Raw genomic sequence first — 25289 nt, forward strand, 5'->3', positions numbered from 1 at the left:
AAATAAAACTTACTTCCTGAGGACAGACCATGAAAATATGACCTCTTAGTAGGAAAGCTTAATTCAACATGACCATTCCTGTTAGGTGAGGTTACAGATGGATGTTTTGCAGGTTTTAATCGACCTAAAATTGCAGATTCATCCAATTTTCATCTTTTCAGGTAGCTCCCTCTAACAAAAGCTGGCACATGCAGTCAATAGCCTTGTTGTCTAGCCTGGCAGCACTGGAACAAAAGGCCTTGTTCCAGAAGTTTGTATTAGGATAGGCTGAATTCTAATGGATTTGCTCTGTTAATTTGTATCAGCTGGTAGCTGGAGATCTTTTGGTATCATTATTCAAGCTTTGCCGTCAGTAGACAAGGGAAATTCACTAGTAAACACTTTACTAGGTTTTTCCAACTAGCCTCTATGTCATCTTGGACTGTATTCATTGGGTTGACGTAAGAAGATTGTGTATTAGTAGGACATGGATATATTTCTGTCAGTCTTTCTACAGCAATGCAATGGAGAATGACTTTTCCTCTAGAAGGTCAAGCATTAATATAGACACAATGCATATCTTTTATCTTGGTATTAGTAATCTTATGTTGCAGCATAATATTCATTATTCTTGAAAGCAAAATAAAAATTTAATAAAACAAAATGGCCTAAAATCATGTCTAATCAAACTGACAAAATAAGCACCAACCACATTGATGAATTTATATCAGTCTGGCTCACTGAAATTCTAAAACTGATCACTACCGTAGTTTGGAAGCAACTCCTGGAATTAAGTTCCCTACATCTACCTTTTCTAGTCTTACCTTTAGATCACTGTGAAGGAAAATAAGTGAGTATGAGAATACATATGAGAATGCTCCAGTGAGTAATTCCTCAAGGAGTCAAGCTGTTGTCAAGCTGTACTGTTGACACATCCCAAGAATAAGAAGCTACCAAAGCTATTCAAAGACGAACATATTTCCCCATATGTTCGGGGGGGGGCGGGGGGAGAAGAATCTTTTTAGGTGAAATATTCATTCAAAGAATTAATCCAGAGGCATATATCAAGCCTGAAAAATTGTAGTCCAAATGATTTAAGCTTAGTAAAGATAACAATATAAAAGTGTCTTATTCCAGAAAGTGTCAAGGAACATTAACTGTAAGCATTAACTACTATTACAGTTAATTATATTAACTATTATTATAGTTAATAACTAATGCTTATTAACTATAAGCATTACTATCTGTATTGCCTATAATAAAAATACTACAACATAGCATGTAAATGCACTCCTCAGAGATACAATCTCAGATCAGCACAGGCATGCATGAACACTACATTGTATAAAGATTTTTATAACATGAATATGGGATGATTCCATTACTCACAAATAGCAAATTTACAAGTCAGTTATACAGGTTATCCTGAATGAGTACAGAAGACATCTTTATAAATCACATCACGGCATTACGTGTTTTCAGTATAATATATGTACCAGAGAGGAACTATTTAAGAATATTTTTGAAAATTTGAAAAACATTATTTCAATTGTGTATCTCCTTTGCACTTATAAAGACTTGCCTAATTAACTAAAGTACAACAGTTCAAGGTTCAGCAGAGATGCAGATTTAAGAGTAATATATGTAAAAGACCTCAGAACTATGGAAAATTATTCCTGTGTATGGTAGCAGTATTAAAGTGCAGTAAAGGATTCTCTACAGCTACAAAGGCTGTAACATTGACAGTTTGCAAGAGAATAAACTTCTCACTCAAAGCTCTGCAGAATGGCAAGGAAAAAAAAACTGTCAGCCATCAAAAATATAACACAAAATATATCACAAATCAGTTACATTTGTATTAAAAATATCTAAGTTCAGAGTAGAGAATGGTGATTCTGCATCTTCTTGGCTCTATGCAGAAAATCTGTCATGTGGAACATGTCAAGGAAACTGCAGATGACGTCACAGAAGAAACTTTGCTGCTTCTGAATGAAACAGGAGAATGCTGAAAGCTTAGGGCCTGCTCCAAAACACAGTCTTTACATTGATTGTTCTTAAGTACATTTGAAGCATACCAAAGGAAATCATTAACAACTTTTATATAATAACACTAAACACATGTTTTGGTTTCAGAGCAGAAACAATGTACTGTATTTATGGATGAAATCTTCACGCCTCCGAAGTCAAGTGATAAAAATCTCATTGACTTAAAAGTGTCAAAGTTTTATGAAGCAGCTTATAAAAGTCAGCAGATAATTTTACTAAAGAAAAGTATTAATTCTTGGGCAGAGAATGTACATGTACTGAAGGGGTAATAAACTCAAAAGAATTATTTTTTTCAGAGAGTTTAACAGTGGACACTGGAATCAGTATCATCTTTTACCAGAATTCTGACATGCTTTTTTCAGTGTTACAGGACTGACTTCACCTCTGGCCCCTCTCTGACTTGTTTGATCCTGGGCTTGTGCTTGTGCGGAATCTTGCTCTTCTTTTATTTTTAGTTAGGAGGCAAGCGCTATCTTGTATATACTAACGCTTATCATCTTGCAGAACTGACTGGTTTCAGGCACCTGTTTCTCTTTCGATTATTGATAAACAGCCTTCTTAAAAGGAGGCATCTTTATTTAGCAGTTGGAATAAAGCATGAGAGAAAAGGGGATTTTAAAAACACCAAAGAGGCTACATACATATTTAGTTTATTTTTGGTTAAGGTCCAGCTGGAACCAGTCCACTTCATAGGGATATGCAGGAATAACAGTCGTGCTGATAGTCATCAAATGGCTTCTCACAATTCCCCCCACCCCTTCTCCAAGGGCAGGCAACCTCTAATAACTGACACAATCAACTCAAAGAGTATCTATCTCAGCTCGGAGACCCTGACTTACATGAGTGAGTTTAAAAAACAGTGGAGATATTAATGAAAGTAGAGTTCTGTTGTGGGAATACTCTTATCTACAGAAGGTTAATCCAGGTGTTCAGATGTATGTGTCAGTCACCAGGCTGAACGGGGCAGTGAAGATGTACTTCAAGACTTGAAGTCAAATGTGTCCACTTCGTTGTATGTAGTACAGAAACATCATATTAATGACAGATCTAAGTACAGCATGAACAATTATTCAAAGGCACACCCACATTTGTCACAGTCACATTCCTATTACATTGTGTAAGAAGAAAACAATATCTGGCAAAAATAAAATAAACAGAGGCACATGAATGAAACAGAAAATCGGTTACAATACTTTCAGATTTATCTGATATTCCAAGGCCTGTTAAAATATGTATTCAGTGTTATCAAGAAATGTCACATCAGGAAATACAATACTAATTTACTTACAGATAGTTGAAGAGGAAAATGGCTGCAAGTATATGTCCTCAACAGAGATGAAACAATGTAATAGTTTCTGAAGATAAATACATATATTTCCAAAGTCCTCTTTCTACCACCTTGTTTATTTTGTTACACAGAAGTCTTTGCTAGCTTTCATCATGGATACTTTTTCAGTAACATGAAAGACAATTACATTCCTGATGATGAAAATGTAGCAAGGGATAAGGCAGTTAAGGTTTATTTTCTCTCCAACTGGTTGCGGAGAGTTTTCAAACATGTCAGCTAATTTGGAATCTCAGGGGATGTAGGGAATTTATGCAGGTGAAGGTTAATGACCATCCTCTATGCTGCTCCTGACACACTGAAAAATATTTAAAACAGTGGTTGCATATCTGTAAGGATTCTTGGGTTTTGAAGAGCTGCCCAGTGAAGTAAGAATTTCATTTCCAATTTTTAGGGTATTAAGAAAAGAGTTTTTATTTTCAGCAGCAGAACATAAACTTTCAGTTAGAACAAGACACCTCTGCACAAACACAGATTTTTCCTACTTTTCCCCTCCACTATAAATAGTCTTCAACTTGTAAACTAATGCCTTGCTGATTCAGTCTTGCTCAAAAAAAATGCAATTTATATTTAAATATTGATAGGTAATTAGAAATGTTTTTTGAGAAATAAAAACAAAAATAAAAAGTCACTACATGGATATTATTCCAGAAAACAAACCCATTCCTGAAGAGAAGGATAACAATTCTATTCCTTTGGGGAATTTTTAGTTCTGGCTGTTAAATGTCCACTGAGGTAAAGATTGGTAATGTATTAAAATCTTTGGTTTACCATTAATTGGTAATCAAGTAACAACAAGATTTATCTCCGAGAATTCAAGTTATGCAAAATCTGAAAGATCAGCAACTTTGCTTGATGATAATTCTTGTCACTTCCTGGGGTGTTCATTTTTGCTTTTCTTTCTCACTTTGTCTTCCTTAGTACTAATCCTGAGTTCCTGCCATTTGCAAAACAAATCCCATAAACTAGATTTATCATCTTTGTTCAAATTTGTTCTTGTCTCTTTCTCCTACATGTTACAGGATCAAGTGAATGGATCCCTACAGTTTTTCAGGTATTGCTTCCTTGCCTGTTGTCAGAAGTAATTAGAGGATATTTTAAAAGACTGAGATTGGTCAGCTTTGACAGTGACTTCTGTTTAGGGACAGGCAGTCCCAGTCAAATTTCATTGTGAATAGAGTTTTCAGGAGCTTCTGAATTTTGAGGACCTAGCCGATCCCTTAAGACTTCGTTCTTGTTAGCTAGCTTTTGCAACTGGCTTTTAGTTTCCTTTAAATGGCATGAAATTCACTTTATCTTTTCAGTACAAAGTGAAATTCCTATTTTTTGATTCTACACATAACAAAGCCTATCTTCTTCCAACTTGGATTTGATAGATAATAATTCTAGATAGTTTCTTCCTATTCACTCCAGACAGTGATATCTTAGATAAGAGGTGACAACGGTTTTGGTCTCAGGAACATAATCCATTAAATTCCAGAGCAACTCAGTTACTCTTCAGGATTCACTATCTATGCCTTGGAAGCACACACTGCTAGTGCATTAGATGATTTTGCTCAGAAAGCTTATTTTAATTTAATTTATTTTATAACTGCGTAGGTCAGGGGACACATCTGCTGTTCTTTTCACAGACCTGAAGAATTCATTGTTAAAAATCTCATTCAAGTGCAGTCCGGCAGTCTAGGATAGACCAACTGTTACTAAGATTCCTTTCGCATTGGCTCTTATATATTTCTGCTATCTATACATTGAGAAATATATAGTAGAGATTTCTATCACTGTCCATACTACCAAGATGCTATATATTTAGGCCAAATAGCCCTGGCATTTCTGATTCTCAAAGCATGAATAATGTCAAATTTTCTCTTCAGAAACTTTCTGTTGATCTTTCTTTTCCCTTTAGACACCACCTACAAGTGAAGGTGACTGGGTGACACATTTCTTGACATGTTCAAGCTATTTCACCACGTAATACAAAGCATTCACAGAAAATAATGTCACTAGGCAAAAACATCTGTATAATTTTCTCTGATACTTTCCCTGAAACCTTTGCTAACACATTCCGTGATACCAGAGATATAAGAGTAACCACAGAATGTGCTCTTGAATTAGAGTTCAAAAAGCTTTTCAAGTGTGTCAGTCAAGTTTTTTTTTCTTCTAATTACATGAACACACTGTCTTGGAGTGACTGCTCTAGAGGTAGAAACCATCTTCTAAAACTTACTAACATTCACAGTTATTTTCACTATCATTTCAGTGGACCTCAGTGGACCTGTCAGTGTGTGTGTGCATCCTCTTCCTTTTACAGATAAGCCTACCTCTTGCCCAAGCACTTCACAACTTCTGCAAAATTATTGCAGTTGTGTTCTTATTATAAGCTTCTGTAATGACAATCTAGAGGATGTTCTTGTGATCAATATATATTCAGTTGTTGTGATCCTCTAATGTGTACTCTCCCACAAAATAAACATACTAAGCTTATATCATATATGTTTTCCAAACAACAAGAAAATGAGTATCCTTGCCAATTAATGCACTAGCTAGCACTGGCATCTAGCAGAAGAGGTATATCTCAGGACTTGGCCAGTATTTTGGGTTAGCATCCATTTCAATCGGAGCTAGATGCCAGCGCTAGCAACAAGGGCTAATCTAGGTCAATCCCATTGTTCTATCTTTAAACTGAAATAGAACTAAGGGCTAAAGCTTCCCAGTTCCAGTTCATCCCCTTAATTTTTGTGTCTGGAAATTGAAATTGAAATTAAACATTCTTAGCAATCACTACCAATTACTTTTCACTAAGATCCTCTGAGAACATGAATACAAGTATCTTTTATTTGGAGTAAAGTGGGAAAAGAAAAAAAGGAAATCATATGCATACGTAAATGAATAGCTAAAAACATTCCATCAGCATATCATAAACCTCGCAACTTGAAAGAGAAATGATCCTACTCATCAATCTGCTTAGCGTTGGTGGTATCACGAGCAGCAATGGAAAAGTCTCCTGTGACCTGTTCCTGTCCACAGAAAATCACTTATATTGGGACCCACTTATTTATGCAACTAGTTGGTCCAGTTTTCTCATATAAGCCAGCCTGTGACCAACCTGACAGTCCTGCCATCATCTATCAAGACTCCTGGTGAAAGCAAATCCTCTCTACCATGCTACCAGTTTAACGAGGTAATTCTCAGAAGTCAGCGCTACAAGTGCTACTGCTAGTTTGCTCCAGCCACTTGCTGAAAATTCACTTTATGCAGGTGAACAAAATCTCCAGGTAGATATGCCTGAACAAAGGAAATTTTTCCTCTTTGAATTTGTTGATTTTCAACGTAATTTCCAAACCAAAGTTCACTTCCCACAAAGCCAGAGTGATTTGCTGACTCAGGCTCATCTTTTGCCTGAGTCTTTCTCATTTTACCCAGTCAAGCATTGAAAATTTATTAACTTTAATACCATTGGAACAAATTCCAAGCAAAGCTACACAACCTGTGTACGTGGAAAATCAGGTAATTAATATTATAGTTATTTAAAGAAGGTGGTTAGTACCAACTTTTCCCCTTAGACCTCATAGTGAGAAAGAAAGTACTATCACATTATGCATAGTGGGACACAGACATTATAACTAATACAATACAAAGAGTTCTTTTTGCTTTGCAGGTGCCAATAAGCAACCTCAAGGGAATATTAAAGAATCCTTGGCATCTTTAGAGTTTTACTGCAGAAAACTGCATAATATAAGTGCTTTTATTTCACTCTATTTCAGCTATGGTGCTTTCAGTTGGCCTGCTTCTACATATAAAACACACGTCTCCTCTTTTCTCAGCTTTTCCTAAAATATTTAATGCAGAGGTTCAAAAAAGCCTATATACTACTACACATGCACAGAAAACATTAAAAGAACATTAAAAAAGTTGTGAGGTCAAGCACTCAAAGTTGCCTTAACTGAACTCTGCTTTCATAGGCATTATGATACTGCCTTTAATTATACAACGACATACAGTTTTTTTTCCAAAGACCAATTTTAATTCTAGTATTTCTTCATCTCAGAATGCTTATTTTACAGGTTTAACAATCTTTTAACATAAATTTTTTCATTTTCAGTTTTTTAGAGAATTAAACAGGCAAACAAAACTCAAAGATCTTTTTGTGTGCCATCATATAGATCACAGCATTATAGCTCATTAGCACAGTTAGAACTTCTAGTTGCAGAATGGAGGTTTCTGCCATATTAGTTAGTGAGTAATAGATAGTATTAGTAAGCTATTCACCTCCGTATGATCGACCAGTAGAAGGGAAAGAGGGCACTATTTCAGGGTTGGTGTAAGTGGATTTAAGACCAAAGAGACAAAAAAAAACTGGGGGGGGGGGGGGAGGGGAGAGAAGGTCATGTGTCCCCTGCATTCCGATTTGTCTCTACTCCAAATTCCACCCCTTTAAATTTTCTTGGCTTGAGTAATCTGTAGCAACACAACAAATTAGACTAGCTTGCTAATCTTACTGAAAACTAACTCTGCAAAACAGTGTTTCGTCATATCTGTGAACTGCATCAATTCTTACTGTGGGCACATAATCCTTAGTGCTGAAGCAAGCAAAAGGATAGGAACAGGCAGCCACAGGCAAGAGAGAATGTGCGTTCCTCCTTTTCAATGGCAGTATCTGCTTAAACCAAATGTAAAACAACATACTGATATCCACACGACTGACCTTCACAAGTACTTGCTGACAGCAGAAGAACATTAACAGTGGAAAAACTTGGGTTCAGATCCAAGTTCTGCCAGGGCATGCTCTACTGCATCTTCTGTTCACCACAGCTGGATATTTTCTGTGCCCACCCACTCAAATCTGCCTTTCTTGCAGGTCTTCTTTCTTTTCTTTATAATCTTAGTATATGTCTCTCTATCACTGACTTCGTGCCTAACCATTACTTATCTTCAGTTTCAGGATTCTTCTCACAGCTCCATCCCCCCATCTCCCATACTCTACTTCCATTCTAAGTTTTCTGCTGTGGTCCCTAACCAGTTTCTTGCTCCAGTCAGCACGTTAGCCATCCCAGGCTCCCCTCACTCCTCATTCCCTGTTCTGTTTCACTCTCCTCATACATATGCCGGATCATAGCCTCTTTTCACAGACCCACCATCAGTTTCCACAAGCTTTTGGTCCATTTCCTTGTCATGTCACTTCCCATCTCAAGGTCTTTCATTGCTCCAACCCAGACTTCTTGCTTTAGTTTCTTCATTTAGTCAGTCCTAGGATCCCCTTCAACTTTCTCTTCAGTTTCAGCCTTCCTGTTCCCTAGCTAGCTTAGTCCCTAATCTCCCCTTTCTGAAGCTGAGTTTGTCAATAACAATAACCAGTTCCCTCCACCCTCAAGTCCAAGCTTTTGCTATATTTTGCACTTCAGATAGATTGTTTTCCCTTTTTTTTCTGATTTTCAGACAGATTCTTTTTCCAAGGCTCACTTGGCAGAATAAGAAGAACACTGAGACCATAGAGGAGGGTCTTCCCGTTTTCAGCTTTGATGTTTGTTCTTACAGTGGTACACAGCAACCTGGAGCAGCAGCTGCAGGGCATTGTCCAGCTTAGCACCTCTGTGTAGAAAGACTCTTTAAGAGACTGTAGCTGTCAAATTATAACCAGGCATTGCTGAGCATGTGCAAAAAGTAGTTTTCATGAAAGACTTATCATGATGGCAGTTCATCGGAGAGATTACGAAAGGCTCATCCCTGATACAGAGGCTATTTTGCTGCCTAATTTCAAGTCTCTCATCCACATCATAAATGCATATTAGCTTCTCAAGAACATAATTTTAGTATTTTAAGCAGACTCACAACAATTTAAAATAAATGCATTGAAAAGAAGGCATCACTTAACAAATTGTAATCTACTTATAAGGTACCTCTGAGCAAAGTTAAAAAAGGAATACACAATATTATTTTTCCAGTGAGCTTAAGAAAAAGCTTCATTTCATCTAACATTTGTCACTGTAACGGTGAAAGGGAGACTTTCCGTTAGTCCCTAATAAACAGTTATTTTACTTTTCAAATATTCTGTAACCATTTGTCACAACAGTTTCAGTTCTATTTTAAAACAGTTAAATGATAACTTATTTTATTTATATTTGCATAGCTAGTAATATAAAGATTTTCAGTTACTGCATTTTACCTGAGACAGGGCTTCTTCAGAAGCATGCTGGCTCCTTAAGAGCTTGTTGACTTGAGATTACCTGATTGTATCTTAAGAGTTTGTCTACTTGTGAAAAAATTACCATTTAAAACAATTTAGTTGTGTTCTTATTAGTTGTATAGGTATATAATATGAGTTACCCTTATAAGGAGATTCCTTATTTTGGAAATAAAAGAGTGATTATTTTTGGTAGCCTGGTAACTTACAGCTTATGTGATATCTTCTATTAGAGTCTCTCTTATGATCTTACATACCTGTTAACTAATTTCAGAAAAGATTTGACAGAAGGACAGAGGTCCCAAAGGTTCTTAAAACGTAGTGGAAATCAGCAGCAAGGTATCTAATCCCACGCTTTTAACACTGAAGGAAAAGCATGTTACTGTGGTGTGGATTTCTAGGGATGCAGGACTGAAACTCACAGAGAACCTGGCTTCCTTAGCACCCCTTGTTCATGAAAGAATTCATTTCCATACAGCTTAACCTCCATCTCAAGCTACGCAAACTAAATTAAAAAGTCATTTTTGTTACAGGCAGCCTTGATATTGGCATGTCATATTCCATTATCAGTTTGTTTTTATTTGCTTGTTACTTTGAAAAACTTAAAAACCATCTGCACTCAAATTTAGACTTACCCTTTTCCAGAAGGTCTGTTTCAGTTCAAGCTTCTGCAGGAAGTTTCATCTGAAACAAAATTAAAAGCCTTTTTTTTTTTTTTTTCCTATGTTAGAATAAAACTGACTGACTAGCTCTAACACTTGGGTGTAAAGACTTAAAACTTAACAAGGGTGTTACTCTTCTTTGGAAAATTCACCCGGTAATTATTAGGCCAAAAGGCACTCTTTGGAAAAGCCCAGAGACAATTGTTAGCTAAATATGATAAAGACTCTGTCTGTGCTGAACAATCTTCCTGTGTTTCGCAGCTCCTTTGCGTGACTGTACATTCAAAGTAGTTTTGCATAGTCCTGCCCAAAGTTATAGGAAACTCTAAATACAATTTCTGCTGAAAGTCCTGCTCCTTGTCGTGGTACTACCTTATATTATCTCTACATACAAAAATATTGATAGCAGGAAAATAATCTCTCTTTTGCTATCAATGTTCCCCTAGCATTAACTAAAGTCTGTATTTTTTCTCCCTCCAAATTTAAGTTTTTTTTTTTTAACTCTTGTTTTGCAGAGGTTTTAAGTGCGTGTGCATCTTGCATTCAGGAAGAATATGCAGCACCACTGTTTAAGCTGAACTTTACATAACTAAGTTTTGTGGCAAATACTTTCTCTTCTTTTTAATTAAGTGTTGTTAGTGAGGATGTACAACAGGGAGTTAATCGTGGGATGTCAGAAGGAAGCTTTCTTGTAGGTAGTGTATGGGTGAGGCTGGTTTCTAAGACCATCCAAAACATTAACATCTGAGTCAGACAGCTTTGTCTGTGTGATTAGTAGACTTTTTTATATGTGATAACTTTTCCATCTCAGCAGTTGTTCCAAGACAGTTGCCCCAATGAAAATTGGATATCATAACATTAGTTTTACTTATACATCTGCTATACTGCTGGTATTTACATGATGCCAATCAATTTTCACGCAGTTTAAAATACATACCTATTTTATTGCAGTTAAAAAAAAAATTTTAACTATGGAGCTGAGGAATGAAGAGGAAAAGAATAAGATGCCTATAAATATACATCTAATTAAGAAAAGGGTAATGTATAACTCTAGAAACTTCGGAAGACTTAATGAGCCAGCACAATATCACTTCAGGACATCAGTTCAGGTTCTGCTGCTCAGATCTCCAATAATTTTTCAGCTCTACTTGCTGCCAGAAGCTTGAATTAAGGTAAAATACCATAGATTCTTTTTTAACCTTTGATCATTTTGCTGGTCCTGGTTATAACACAGTCTGATAGAGAGTCATCTTAGCACAACTGAACAGGGCAGGAAGCTCCTACACAGAGGCAGGAACAACGGCTCAGGGCAGAGGAGAATAAAAACATTTTAAGCTGGTTTTGCCACCAGGAGAAAGGATTATATACGAATGCCTAAAGGGGACTATTGGAAGGAGCAGAGTAACTGATGGGTCATGAGATGAACATCCCCTAATCAATGTAGTAAGAGAACTGTATGGGAGAGACCTAGATGCTTTACTTGATTTTCAAGGATAGTAACTGAGAAAGGGACCTTAGGCCCTTTGCAATAAGTATGAAATAGCTCATACATACCAATAGGAGATGCACTGAGAAAAGTCAGCAGAAAAGAATACAGATTTTTACATTTGTTCTCAAGGGTTGAACTGACCTGTCCAACTTGTGTGTTCCCCTGCCGTCCCTCAAAATCTAGCAGTTTTCCAAGTAACTTCACTATCAACATGGTATTTAAAGCACTCTGAATATTAAAACCAGCTATTTTCTGAGGAGAGCTACACCTGGGGAATGCCTTGATCCTATGTCTCTTAATTTGTCAAGGCACACTGCTATCCAGGATGTACATACACTTCAGAGCACATTTAAAGTTGAAAGGTGTTGTATTGTGGGCACTGAATATTGGAAATGCTTTAATCAAATGATCTGAAATTTTTACCACTAATTCTGCTTCAGACCCTTCTATTGTGTACTGTTTTCAGGACAATGTATTTAGGTATGTAGGTCAAGCATCTTCATTATGAAAATAAGTCCCACTGAGCAGAAAGGCAACTGAAGCAAATTATCTTAAACTTGCACTTTAAATTCTTCCCTTCCACAGGCATGTCAATTTTAAGAATAATCTGGATATGCACACTGATTATAAAGCATTTTGAAATATAGGCTCTTAAACCTGAATCATTTGCTTTCAGGGCAAATATTCTTGAAGGAGTTCCTATATGTAGAATGCAAACAACATGCATAAAAAATTCTTTAATATGGCAGAACTCAGATTCACATTGTCCAGGTGCTATTTTTGTTTGATGGCTTCAGCATGTTACCATAACCCACATATTTATTCTGGTGCAAGCCTGTCTGCAAACAGTTTGCCTTGTTACTGAACTCCAGTCCCATTGCACAGGTACAAATTATTTCGTCTGGGTCATCACCTGGACTCACTTCACTTTTATTTCTCATTCTCAGTATCTTTTAACACACTGCTTCTCTTATGGAATTTGGAGTGCTGTGGCCAGATTTGAAACATATGAATCACAGAATCACAAAATGGTTGAGGTTGGAAGGGACCTCTGGAGATCATCTAGTCCAACCTCCCTGCTCAAGCAGGGTCCTCTAGAGCACGATGCCCAGGATCACATCCAGATAGGTTTTGACTATCTCCAGCGAAGGAGACTCCACTACCTCTCTGGGCAACCTGTGCCAGTGCTCGGTCACCCTCACAGTCAAGAAGTTTTGCCTCAGGTTCAGATGGAACTGCCTGTGGTTCAGTTTGTGCCCGTTGCCTCTTGTCCTGTCACTGGGCACCATGGAGAAGAGAATGGCCCCATCCTCTCGACATCCCCCCTTCAGATACTTGTACACATTGAGGAGATCACCTCTCAGTCTTCTCTTCTCCAGGCTAAACAGGCCCAGCCCTCTCAGCCTTTCCTCACAGGAGAGATGCTCCAGTCCCCTCATCATCTCTGCAGCCCTCCCCTGGACTCTCTCCAGTACTGCCAGCTCTCTCTTGTGCTGGGGAGCCCAGAAGTGGACACAGGACTCCAGGTGAGGCCTCCCCAGGGCTGAGGAGAGGGGAAGCATCACCTCCCTCCACCTGCTGGCAACACTCTGCCTCATGCACCCCAGGAGACCACTGGCCTTCTTGGCCACAAGGGCACACTGCTGCCTCATGCTTAACTCGTTGTCCACCAGCACTCCCAGGTCCTTCTCGGCAGAGCTGCTTTCCAGCAGGTCAACCCCCAGCCTGTCCTGGTGCAGGGGGCTATTCCTCCCGCGGTGCAGGACCCTGGCACTTGCCTTTGTTGAACTTCAGGAGGTTCCTCTCCGCCCAGCTCTCCAGCCTGTCCACGTCCCTCTGAAGGGCAGCACAGCCCCCTGGTGTGTCAGCCACTCCCCCCAGTTTAGTCTCATCAGCACACTTGCTGAGGGTGCACTCTGTGCCTTCCTCCAGGTCACTGATGAATACGTTGAACAAGACTGGACCCAGGACTGACCCCTGGGGGACACCACTAGCTAGCTACAGGCCTCCAACTAGACTCCGCACCACTGACCACAACCCTCGGAGCTCTGCTATCCAGCCAGTTCTCAATCCACCTCACCGTCCTCTCATCCAACACACACTTCCTGAGTTTCCCTAGGAGGATGTGATGGGAGACAGCATCCAAAGCCTTGCTGAAGTCCAGGGAGACAACATCCCCACTGCTCTACCCTCATCGACCCAGCCAGTCATTCCATCAGAGAAGGCTATCAGATGGGTCAAGCATGATTTCCCTTTGGTGAATCCATGCTGGCTACTCCGGATCACCTTCTTGTCCTCCACATGCTTAGTGAGGACCTCCAGGATGAGCCGTTCCATCACCTTTCCAGGGGTGGAGGGGAGGCTGACAGCCCTGTACTTTCCTGGCTCCTCCTTCTTGCCCTTTTGGAAGACTGGGGTGACATTGCCTTTCTTCTAGTCCTCAGGCACCTCTCCTGATCTCCAGGACCTTTCCAAGATGACGGAGAGTGGCCTAGCAATAAGATTCGCCAGCTCCCTCACCACTCGTGCGTGCACCCCATCAGGGCCCATGCATTTGTGGGTGTCAGGTTTGCCTACATGATCTCTAACCCGATCCTCCTCAACCAAGGGAGAGTCTTCCTTTCTCCAGACTTCCTCTCTTGTCCCCAGGGTCTGGAATTCCCAAGGACTGGCCTTAGCAGTGAAGACTGAAGCAAAGAAGGCATTCAGCAACTCTGCCTTCTCTGTATCCTTCGTTACCAGGGCACCCGCCCCATTCAGTAGGGGGCCCACGTTTTCCCTAGTCTTCCTTTTGCTACTGATGTATCTGAAGAAGCCCTTCTTGTTGTCCTTGACATCCCTTGACAGATTTAATTCCAACTGGGCCTTAGCCTTTCTTGTCGCATCCCTGCAGACTCTGACAATGTCCCTCTATTCCTCCCAAGTGGCCTGTCCCCTTGTCCACATTCTGTGTACTTCCTTCTTCTGCTGGAGTTTTGCCAGGAGTTCCTTGCTCATCCATGCAGGTCTCCTGCCCGCTTTGCTGGATTTCTTCCTCAGAGGGATGCACCCATCTTGAGCCTGGAGGAGGTGATGCTTGAATATTAACCAGCTTTCTTGGGCCCCCTCTTCCTTCTAGGGCCCTGTCCCATGAGATTCCCCTAAGTAGGTCCCTGAAGAGGCCAAAGTTAGCTCTCCTGAAGTCCAGGGTTGAAATCCTACTTATTGCCCTGCTCCCTCCTCGTAGGATCCTGAACTCCACCATCTCATGGTCACTGCAGCCAAGGCAGCCCCCAACCTTCACATCTCCAACTAGACTTTCTTTCTTTGTTAGTACAAGGTCTAGCGTTGCACCTCTCCTCGTTGGCGTCTCCACCACCCGGGCCAAGAAATTATCAGCAATGCTTTGCAGGAACCTCTTATGTCTGTTTGTGCCTAGCTGTGCTGTCTTCCCAGCAGATGTCAGGGTGGTTGAAGTCTCCCATGAGAACCAGGGCCCGTGATCGTGAGGCTACTTCCAGCTGTCTGTAGAAGGCCTCATCGATGACTTCCTCCTGTAGTAAACCCCCACAACAGTGTCACCCATGTTACCCTGCTCTTTAATCCTTACCCATAGGCTCTCAACTTGCTCTTCATCCACCCCGAGGCAGAGCTGCACGCGTTCTAGTTGCTCCCTCACATAAAGGGCAACTCCACCACCTCGCCTTCCTGGCCTGTCTTTCCTAAAAAGAACATAGCCATCCAGGACAGCATCCCAGTCATGTGAGCTATCCCACCATGTCTCTGTCACCGCAATGAGATCATGGTCCTGTGACTGCACACAGACCTCTGACTTCCTGTTTATTCCCCATGCTGCATGCATTGGTATACAGGCATTTCAGAGAGCCAGTCAAGCATGTTGAGCTTCCCAGGAGAGGTGCAAGAGGATCCTCCATAGCCGTGTCCCATGCTGTCTCCCCTGGCTGCGTGCACCCGCTGGAGGCATCCTGACCTGAGCGGTGTTTTACTGACTCCCCTGCCACTATACCACTCCCCTTCCCCCATCTTGCCTAGTTTAAAGCCCTCCTTACCAGGCTGGCCAACCTGTTGACAAAGACGCGTGTGCCCCGCTTGGTAAGGTGGATGCCATCTCTCCCCATCAGCTGTTGGTCTTCAAACAGGGTCCCATGGTCATAGAAACCAAAGCCCTGCTGCCAACACCAGTGGCGCAGCCAGTTGTTAATTTGGAAAACTCGTCTACTCCTCCTCCCGTCCTTTCCCCTCACAGGCAAGATTGAGGAGAAAATGACCTGGGCTCCCAGACCCTTAACCACCATTCCCAGAGCTCTGAAGTCCCGTTTGATGGTTTCCAATTTGCCTTTCGTGCCTTTAGTGCCCACATGGAAGAGCAGCAGAGGGTAGTAGTCTGATGCATGGACAAGTCTCAGCTTCTATAGCCTTTGATGTAGGTCTGCGTATCTTAGGTTGTTATGTAAGTCATCCACAGAGCCCAGGACTATGGGTAGCATGCAATTAAATGGAAAACTCCCTTATTCCCATGCTAAAAAATATGTACTATTAGGACGTTGACCAGTTCATTACATATCATAGGGAGATCTCTAGAAACAAACAGATAACGTAAGAAGTTGGAGTGTATTGACTTACCTCCGTAGCTTAATTATAACCTTCTGAGGCAATCCAGAGGCCATGATTTGAAGTGCAGCCATGACCCTGGAAGCACTGAGGAAGCATGGCTCCTTTACATCATGGTCATGATGTCATCACTTAGCAAAACAACAGGTTTGCAATCAAGCCAGGACTGAGTGAGTGTATATCCATGTGTTCAAATTTGTTCTGACATGCTGCAGAAGCTACCTCTGTAATCTCTTTTTCTTCCCATCTCCTCCTATTCTCCAGGCTCCTCTATCTTTCTCACTTTTTAAATCACAGAATCTACACATCTTCTTCTCCACAGTCTCTTTACTCCCTTTGCTGCCAATAAATATCCTCTCCCATGCCCTGTCCTATCTTACATCCTTTGCCCCACTTACTTACTACCCACGCATTCCTAATATTCAAGTTTTAGAAGAATAATTGTTTCAGTAACACAGTCACTTTTCCTTGACACGTTAACCTAATGACTTATTTATATAATAAATACAATATATATAATAAATGTATATTTTAGATAATTTACATACAATATATTATGTATATTATATATGTGCATTATATATATTATATATTTTTAATATATAAAATTTATATAATGAATAAGTCATTTGTCCTTACATGCAAGTTACTTTAGTAAATGGTTTGGTGAAGTTTCTGGTCAAATAAAATACAACCTATTTTTTCTGAAAGTAAATGAGGAAATTACAGTAATCTTTAATTCATTGCAATAGCGATTTCCTGATTTCATTTAGCAATAATACATGAAGTTTAAGGAGGGAGTAGAAGTCTTCCGACCCGTCAAACGAGTGACACAACTGTTTAGCTCCTTTGGCACCTGGTTCAACTAAGGGAATAATACCATTTATTCCTCCCTCTTTCCCTTCTTCAGAGAAAAAATCAGAGGAGGGAGGGAAGGTAGAGAACCATGCAGAAGCAATGTATTAAGTCCTGGATAGATCCTGCCTCCTTCATAAGTCCACATGGCTCTTGGATACATATCAGTTTAGGGGTCCCTAACCTATTTGGTAGGGAGTGAGTCCAGAAATAAATTCAGGTTATTCTCAGTAGTGGTCAGTATTCTGTTCACTATATGGGGGAAAAGAGAGAAACAGGGTGAGAACTTGGCAGTAAGTAGTCTTCATTGACTAAATAGAGCTTTGTTTCTTATGATCTACTTGCTAGGCAGCTTGCTCTTAGTCATAGAGTTTTAAAGATTACTGCTCTAAAGCTCTAATTTTGTAAACTCATCTGAGTAGGTCGACTCTTGATAACTCATGAAGCCATCAAGGGGATATTGTGAAGGTGTAAGATTTCCCCTCAGAGAATCAGCCCAGTAGTCATCAGCAAAGCTGATCGTTGAAACAAATTATTTTTCAGTAACCAAGTATGTAATTATCTTACACACAATAAAAATGTCTGTACATTCTTTGGAGAATTCTGATCCATTCCCTGGAACATGTTGATTTCTGAAGCCAGTTGTAAAATCTAAAACACTGATATCACAAGCAATTATAGAGATGAACTGAAATACAGATGTAAAAAAAGCTAATGGGTCATGAGTGTGCCATTTCAATAGTGCTGGTAGGTAGAATGTGTTTGTACTGTTTCAATCTTTAATTCTGGGGAATACAATTTTCTGAGAGTTAGATTCATTGTGGGTATTGAATTCTATTCACAGTCTTTTCACTTTCCAAAGGGCGTGGAGACTGCTTTTGAAAATGGATAGGCGCCTCCACCCCTCCCCCCGGCTTACTCATTTTCTCTGACTTTGCAGAACTGTGACTTATGCAAAGTCATAGGGAGCCAACGTCAGATCTGCAAATAGTTCTTCCATTCCCCTGTTCTGACTATTAGATCAGTGTTCTAATAGTGCACTGGATCAAATGTAGGTGTATTTTGAGGAGCTTTTCCTTATCAGGCATTTAATCCCTTTTAATATTGCGTTGCAACTGAGTTGGCATGCTCATAGATTAAGATTCCTTTGAGAAAGCTCTAACTAACAAGCCAAGAGGGAGTTACTTATTGTAATTACACTAAAAGTATCACAAGCAATTCTCTTATCATTCTCTAATAATTTAGATAAAGGATGCTTTAGTTAAAGATCAGATCAAATGTTTTAAAAATTCCCAAAGTTGTTTATTCTGAAAATAGGATTTAAGTTTCATGCAAAATGATTGTACTCTCCATTTTCTGTCTCATCTAAACTGACTCAAGATACTTGTCAGATAGGTAGCTCAGTTAAATTTTAGTTACATTTCCTAAAATAAATGCAATGAATTGATAAGTCTATGCAGATTTCCCTAACATCCAGATGGCCATTGTAATTTGATCTCTCACATACTAACAAAATGGTTTTATCATAACTGCCATAGCCCAGTAGTGATTACAACCAACAAATACTACATTAGCAAGACAAAATTTGATCTGGCTTCCTTTCATCTCACTTTGGTCATCTGAAAGTTAGTTATTGAATTCAATGTAGTCATATAGGTCTGTCTCCCTTATAGACAGAGTTAGGAACTTCAGTGAAAGACTGATCTGACATCTGCAAAATATTTTTTTGTACATTTGGATTAATCATTCTTGGGAAGTGCCAGTCTCTCTCTGTTGGCTATAGAGGGAACCTTGACAACCAACTTAGACAGGCAGAGTCTGGCTTTTAGAAGATTAATATTAGTGAGATGAATCCCACCCTTACAGAGATCAGAAAGACAGCAAACTATTGCTTCTTAATGCTATATTTTCTAATCCTTTTATGGGTGTCACATCAGCATATTATTCCAGCTGTGTTCATGTCTGTAATTTTTCAAAACAAAAATAGCATAAAAGTATCCATAACTAGAAACCTTGCTGCTTTCACAGGTGTGTTTTGTAAGACAAATAACCAAAATCCTTATCCTGTTTGTTTTAGTCCTTAATATTCTCAGTCCTCTCCAGTTAATTCTGAACTTTTTAAAAGAGCTTTCATAAGGATATCAAATGATGGAGATGATTCCAATTTCCCTTTCAACAGCTATTATTACAGAATATTAACTGTGCATGTGGACAATATATAGAACAGCCTATGTCAAATCTCTGCGAATATTGGCTGTGACTCTATGCTGCTTAGCTGTTGTGTACATGTGAAAACTATCAAACACAGCTCACCTACTCATCTCAAAAAACAGTGGCACAGTGATGCCTAAACTTTGGTCTGCCAAGGGGCACATTATTCTTAAATGTGTTTATATATCAAAAAATGTTTGGAATACTAATATATTAAGTGTCCACTGTACTACTACATTGTGCTTGAACCTAGGCAGTTAGAGCAAGAGATCTGAGTTGTGTCAGTAATGTCTCTATAAAAAAACAAATGGAAGCAGGAGTAGATTTGTCTGACCAGAAGTAGGTGTCAACAATGTCTATATTTGAGGGTTTTTTTCTAGACTTCCTTTATAATCAGTGGGAGAGAAAATGGCATTCATAGGCATGATTTACTTAAGCATAAGGTAGATATCTAAAATAGGTCAGATGAATCATTCCCTATAAATCCCCTTTCTCTTTTTGGTGACAGTGAACCCAGAATGACTAGTTCGTGTATAAAAGCTTATATTGTAGAATTAGGTGAGATTGATCAGAAGCTTTGCTCAAGCATTAGAGTTTCGTCATCAAAGGTGGGATTTTCAGAGAAGCTGGTGCAAGTTAAGGCAATAGAATAAACATTAAGTCTTGTTAACCAAAAAAGCTAAACTGATCATTCAGAGATGGAGGATGGACTTCCTGGAACATAGAACAAGTGTTTGAATATTCTGATGGGATGCTGACATGTAGGAGGGCAAGATATATGAATGGCAAAACATCTGCCAATGTGTTTGCTCTGTTCATTTACTGTGTATATGCTTGTATATTATCTATCTTTCATATTCTCTATTTGCTTCTCTATATACTTTAAAAGGACTATCAGTTACTGATATGCTAATGAAGAAGCAGCCTATCAAACACTGGACGATAACAGTGATTTATGAAGCAGAGAAAAGTCAAAGTCAGGCATGGAAGCACTGGTCAATCAAGACTGACAGCTTCAAAATAATTCACATCTTCTATAGCTAATACACTAACTGAGAGAACTTTCTTGAAGTATCACTACAATTAAAAGTACTTAATAATAGCAAAAGAGTAACTTGAAGTGTATTTAGTCCATCTTTGACCGGCAATTAGAACTTTTTTTTACATTGTGTTAAAATCTGGACATGTATGAAATCATCAGGACTAATTCCTGTGTTATTAAAATTATTTTGATAAAACACTGAACACAATACAAGCTAATGAAGATCTGTCTTCATCTTCTTTGTCTGATTTTGCCTTCTTAACTAAGCATCCCTATTAGTATAAATGTTCCTTCAAAAATTAAGGAGTAGAACCAGTGTGTTCTAGAGCTGATAAACATATGATTTACATAAAGTTATATTTTATTTACGACATTAACTGAAGGGTTTCACTATTGTAAAAACAGATGCCTAGAGGCTCTCTAGATTCTGGAATAGGAAGAGTGGGGAATCATCAGTTGCATTGTACATTTCTGAAAATCTTTTGGCTTGAAAGTCTCTACCTCCTTTCTTCCAAATTTTGTAAGACAAGAAATGACCATTCCAATGATCTAATCTTTAATTTTGCGTAACACAAACTAAAAAATCTTATCTTCTAATCTCTTCACCAAGACCTTAACTTCTCTTTGAAACTTATCAAATTTAAAGACATCCAATTTTAATTTAGGCTGCAAGTGACAAAGAATCCAACACATCCTGTAAGAAGTTATTCTGGTGAACAACTTACTGTCAATTTCCAGTCAGTGAAAAAACTAAAAAGAATGTCTCATTTCCTGCCTGAATTTATCTAGCTTCAACTTCGAACATTAAATTTCATTATAGCTGTTTCTGCAAACTTTGATATTCACTTCCTTATACATCCAAGAACTGTATTTGCCTGCCTAGCTGAAGCATCACATGGTAAGCACTTATTTATTTAGTTATTTGTCATGACTCCTAAATCCTCTTCCTGGTCATTTGTTCCAGAATATAGTCCTCCATTTTAGCCATTCAGCTTACAGTTTTGTTTCTAAGAAGAGAAGATTTAACATATTATTGCTGTTTACAATTACGTGATGGGAGGTTGTAGAGAAGACGAAGCTATACACTTCTTGGAGGTACACAGTGGAAGGACAAGAGACAACAGACACAACCTGAAGCACAGGAAATTCTGACTCCATATAAGGAAATGCGTTTGTACTGTGAAGGTAATCAGACAGAGGAGCAGGTACTCAGAGAAGCTGTAGAATCTCCACCTTGGAGATATTCAAAACCTGCCTGGACAAGGCCCTGGGCAACGTGCTCTGCCTGGATCTGCTTTGCACAGGGGGTTCGCTACAGACAGCTGGAGGTCCCTTCCAGCCTCTGTGATCTATGATTTTATGATGCTAGATATGTGATCTTGATTTGGCAGGTTAAAATTCACGTTGTGCAAATTAATCATTGCTATTTACATTCCTGTAGCACCAAGGACTCCTATACCTGGCATATCCACTAGGGCAGGTGTGGTGGTCATTTGTACAGAGATCCTTTCAAGCTTGTGAAGCACTATGAAGAAATATCATGTAGGTCATTATATTTAACAGTTATTTAAAAAAAAGTTTGTAATAATTGACCAATTGCAGGTAGGAGCTGACATACTGAGAGTGAATGGAAATGGCTTGAAAAGTGGAAATATGCCTGCAAGGTCCTTTTCTCTAAAAAACAATTTTATTCTTCAAGTGATAGCAAAGAAGGATCAAGTGGAGATAGTCGAAAAGAAAAATGATCTTTGCAGCTGTATTATGAATATTGTTTCAGTTAAGAGCAAAAAAGAGTTGTAATATTTGATAGGTTAAGATTAATTTGGACAAGAGCATTAACTTTGTGAATACCTACAGACTTGAAGAAATAATATGCAAGATGGAAACATAATCTGATTTTCAGTACCTAAAAAGCTATCTGCATCACCTGACTGCCAGACAAGCCTGGTGATCACATCATCCACAGAAATTCTGAAAGAAGGCAATTTTAAGGACTGGACAAGGGAAGAGAGAAGGGGGTGAGATGCTTTAGTCATGTTGCATTTTAGCTGATAAACTATCGGAAGATATTGAAGTTGAGAGACAAGCCAAGATGAAGTAGAGGCATAAATCTGTATGTCAGCACAGAGATGGTAGCTAAACTTTTGCTTGTGGATAAGATTACCAAGACAAGGTAGACAAGAAGAAGAGAAAGAGGCCAAAGTCAGAACTCCATCCAGTTATCTGTGAAAGTAGAGGATCCATGAAAGGACATACTAGCTGAGCGACTGGTAAAAGAACCCAGAAAGGATAAAGTCACTGAAGTCACTGAAACTAAGGAAGGAAAAGAATTTAGAAAGGGAGTGTGGCTATTGTGTCAAGGGCAACAAACAAGAGATGACGATGATGAAAGGGTACGGATTTTGAGCCTTAAGCAGATGTAGGTCAGTGGAGTCATAATGACTGTAACTTCAATAAAATGAAAAGGTTGGCAACTAAACTGAAAGGAGGATGGAATGAGGGACAAGGCTCCTGGGAGCAATTGCAGACAGTATGACCTTAGAGAGTGCAAAGAGTGGATTTTTCTTTTTTAATGGGAGAAAATAAAACAGTTACAATGTGAAAGGAAAGATCAAGGAGATGGAGAAATTAAGAGAAGAGTAGGGAGGTAATAAAGCAGCTAATCATGTTTACAACACTTCTTCAACTATAAGCACTGACTGTCAGCCAACAGCAAATCAAGGAAGGGCATCTAACCCATTAATTGACAACCATGAACAGTTTGTTATAGTTCTTATTTGTTATAATTTGTTATAGCTGGAGAAACCACAGTGGCTGATTCTGCTCATTCAAATACCTATTTTAAGATTTGCTTCTTCCATGAAAACCAAAGAATTGAGACAATAATTAAAAAAAAAAAAGCTTTTAATTGAGTTATCAAGTTCTTTCCGTACCTGAACAGAATAACTAGGTGGCATTATTGCTATAAACCTTGATCCACATCTTTGCTGTTCTATTTATCACACTTCCTTGATGTAGCTGGAACGTAAGGTATTGGTTCAGCAGACTACCTGAATGATCAATTGCAAGGATGGACTCTTACATTAGAAACATCAGGACATTGGTATAGGATCTGGTCACCAGAAAATGTAAACAAGTGTAATTTCACTGACTGCTATTTATTTGTTATCTTCCTCTCACCACAATATATGCTGTGTCATCAGCTGGATTCTGAATCCTTCCTGCAAAATCAGGAATTATTAAAGGTTCATAAAGCCACTGTCAAATATTCTGAACTGATCTTCATACATTCTAGTCATTGTTTAGTCCCATAAATTTTCCCTCACTGAGTAATGTTTGGAGAAATTTTTCATTTAGCCTCTTTTGTGTGTTCCTCCAGCTGCTCAGTGACAAGTATGCTAAGGCACATGCTTTGGCTTCATTCTTAACACATCCCCCAAATATTTCTATTTTCCTTTCTAGATAACTTTGGAAAGATGGGTCTGCTAAACTTTCTGACAAATGTTGGCATGTAATACCTATTACTTTATTCAGGCATTTGGGTTTGAAGAGATGTAGACATTTGTTTTCTCCCCTGTTAGCTTTCTAGCTGTCACATACAGATATTGCAGTGGAATAAGTTTTGAACTGGAAACTGAACAATAGCCCTAGCTACTGGTTTGTAATAACCAGATCTTATTTAAGCTTGTAAATACAGGTGATATATTTTTAGAATTTATGACTTCAAGTCCTTTTGGACATTTTCTTGGCTTTCATGGGGATGTTAGCTCAATGCTTAATAAGAACCAAAAAAGCAAATCAAATGTTATGAATTGTTAGGGAAGTAACAGAGAACCAAACAGAGAACATCATTAAGTAAGTTGTTGCAGACCTCCATGGTGAACCTGTATCTAAAATACTGTGTGCGGACCTGACCACCCCTCTCTCCAGTATCACATGCCAGAAAGGGAAGAGTAAAACTGGAAAAGGTTTAGAGAAGGGCAAAAAGAATTTTCTAAGGCGTGGGAACAGCTTCTATACAAGCGGCAAATAGGTAGGCTAGTACTTTTCATCCTGGAAAAGAGGTGTTTGAGAGGCGAAAAGACAGAAGTTGATACAACCCTGAGGGGAATGGAGAAGGTGGGAAATGATCAATTATTTAGTGTCTCTTCTGATATACGAATTAGAAGGCACCCAATGAAGGTGGCAGATTCAAACCAAGGAGGAGGAAGTGGTTCTTCACACATTATGTAGGCAAGCTACAGAGCTGTGTAGCAGTAAGGATTACTATCTGCACGGAAACCACCTCTGACTCAAAGCTGCAAATTAGAAACACAGAATCATGTAGGTTGGAAGAGACCTCCAGCAGTCTCTAGCCAACCCCTTGATCAAAGCAGGTCCACGTAGAGCAGGTTGGTCAGGACCTTGTCCAGTCAGGTTTTGAATATCTCCAAAGTATCTCTGTTCCACAGCCTCTCTGGTCACCTGCTCCATTGTCTGACCACCGTCAGAGTAAGAATTCTTTTCCCACACAGTACTGAATCAGAATACGTGAAACCTTTTTTCAGGCTGGGTCTATTGCCTCTTGTTTTTCCACTGTGCACCTCCAAGAACAGTGTAGCTTCATCTTCTCCACCACCTCCCATCAAGTAATTGTAAGCAGCAATAAGATGTTCAGCCTTCTCTTCTTGGGTCAAACAAATCCAGTTTTCTCAGCCTCTCCTCACAGGTCATTTGCTCCAGCCTCCATGACTATCTTGGTAGAATTCCCCTGGACTCATTATATATGCCAATGTCTGTCTTGTGGGGAGCCTAAAACTGGACACAGTACTCAAGATGCAGTCTCACAAGTGTAGAGAAGAATGAAAGAATAACTTCCTTCAGCCTGGTGG

The 25289-nt window shown here is 39.2% G+C and overlaps 1 long non-coding RNA gene across 2 annotated transcripts in view; it reads right to left on the reverse strand.

The window, feature by feature from the left end:
* Positions 1–1142: 1142 nt before the first annotated feature.
* The window catches only part of LOC104146108 (uncharacterized), a 192230-nt gene continuing 168083 nt past the window's right edge, over positions 1143–25289 (reverse strand). Inside the window, exons 3-4 of one of the 2 annotated variants that reach the window (XR_011139091.1) lie at positions 10184–10232; positions 1143–8956 (exon numbers count right to left, since the gene is read on the reverse strand). This is a non-coding gene — a long non-coding RNA (uncharacterized lncRNA). Of the gene's footprint in view, positions 8957–10183; positions 10233–16988; positions 17418–25289 lie in introns of those variants that run through there. The other variant, XR_694552.2, reaches the window with a different exon arrangement.

Source organism: Struthio camelus, chromosome 2 (assembly GCF_040807025.1).
Source record: "Struthio camelus isolate bStrCam1 chromosome 2, bStrCam1.hap1, whole genome shotgun sequence".
NCBI classification, from domain to species: Eukaryota; Metazoa; Chordata; class Aves; order Struthioniformes; family Struthionidae; genus Struthio; species Struthio camelus.